Source organism: Galeopterus variegatus, unplaced genomic scaffold (assembly GCF_000696425.1).
Source record: "Galeopterus variegatus unplaced genomic scaffold, G_variegatus-3.0.2 Scaffold7395, whole genome shotgun sequence".
Taxonomy (NCBI): domain Eukaryota; kingdom Metazoa; phylum Chordata; class Mammalia; order Dermoptera; family Cynocephalidae; genus Galeopterus; species Galeopterus variegatus.
In genome coordinates this window covers 70989-72782 of record NW_007733506.1, presented here as the reverse complement: position 1 = coordinate 72782, position 1794 = coordinate 70989, and the positions used below count along the sequence as shown (strand labels likewise).

The window sequence follows — 1794 nt, the reverse complement described above, 5'->3', positions numbered from 1 at the left end:
AAAAAAAAAAAGGAAAAGAAAAGAAAACAGACTGATCAATTTTCCTATGGACTAGGTTTGGATTACGTATTTGTTACAGGAACCTAAGAATTAGTAACACTGATTAATGAAATCAGATCAAATCGAGATCAAAGTTTATTTTCCTCCATCATACTGCCAGATGCAGCACTGACATCAGCAAGAGCCTTTTGTGAATTTAATCTCTTCCCTCCATGTGTCTCTAACCTCCCCTAGAGCCCTGTTCACTGCATCCAGCCAGTGCAAAGAGGAAAGAGAGCTTGGGGGAGCCTCCCCCATCCTTAAAATCCCCGGTCTCAAAACAGCACATATACTTTCTGCTCATGCACCAGTGAGCACACAGTAGGCATATGGCTACACAGAAGTGCAAGGGTGTGGAGTGAAGTCCAGGCAGGCCGCACCGTAATCCTGTGACCGAGGAGTGGGTTTTGTGAGACTGTCGACAGCCTCTGCTGCATATGGGCGAACGTGAATACCGTGGAGCTGTTTTCAGCACTCTGACTCTGTCCCTGACTTCCCCGCTGGTTTCCCTATGTCATACCTCTTCTCACCTGGACAGCTCAGCACATGTGTGTTCTTGCCCCACGTGCACTTGTAAAGCCCTCTGATATCAAGTGGGGTCCTAGAACCTTGGTCCCCACAACCTCATCACGGTAGATGGTCAAACAGGAGGAAGACAGATGCTTAGGGGAAGCATTAAGGGAATCACATAGAAAAGGATCATAATTTAAACTACAAGTGACCCCCCGTGGCTACGTGAAGGCCACCAGCAGCAGGCAGAGCAGGGGGCAGCGGGAGGGAGGAAGGAGGCCTTCCTGCCAGTGCGAGCCACCTGGCAGAAGTGACGGAATGCTCCGACTGGAAAATGCAATGGAGGAAGCCAGATGATGAGCAGAGGCAAGGCCCCGCACCACTGCAAATGATGCCGGGGACATCAAGCACGAGAACAGCCACCGCTTTGAAAAGTGTGAGTGATGTGGACAAAGGGGTTACGGGCCACCACTCTCCTGGATGGTGGCTTCAGAGACTCTGGCTTTGTCGTGTGCATTGCCACAGGGAACAGAGATGCTGACTTGGGTGTGGATGGGGATGACATGCTGGAGTATGGGCGGCCACAACACGTGGAGGTGACATCATCTCCGGCACAGGTGAAGAGCTTGGTGGAGCCAAAGAGATAGAGGCACTCCAAGCAGCACATCACGCCTGAGTTCTCCCAATGGGCCGGTGACGAGATGCCATCCACCAGCAGTGCTGAAAGCAGCAGGCAGGAGACCATGCAGAAGACCTGCAAGAAGAGAACATCGAGGAAAATCACTGAAGATTAGGCTGTGAGCACGTTTGAGTCCCGGAAGGCTCAGGTCAGGAGCCTGAATGGCAGCTATCTAATGGGGACCCTTACAAATGCCTCATCCGAATGGACTGGTAACTGATGCCCCTAACATCCATCCAGTGTTGGCACGTGCCCTGTGAGGAGTGCTGGCTGCAGACTCTGGGGAGAGTGCCAGTAAGCTCTGTCCTCAGTGCAGCACATTGGCAGTGCCTGGAGACCTGCGGAGGATGTACCTGTGAGCTAGCTACCTCAGGCAGGCCTTGCCTCTAGCAGCTCCACCTGCCCCTAGTGTCTGTGACAGTGACCCTCTCCCCTTGTACATACTTGCACACAGGTTCCCTGAGTGCGTGCATGCACATGGTCACACGCACGCTGACACACACACACACACACCACACACACACACACCACACACACACACACCACACACACACACACCACACACA

General features: G+C 52.6%; 1 pseudogene; it reads left to right on the top strand.

Annotated features, from left to right (window-relative positions):
• Positions 1-883: 883 nt before the first annotated feature.
• Positions 884-1587, top strand: LOC103607399 (annotated as a pseudogene).
• Positions 1588-1794: the final 207 nt, after the last annotated feature.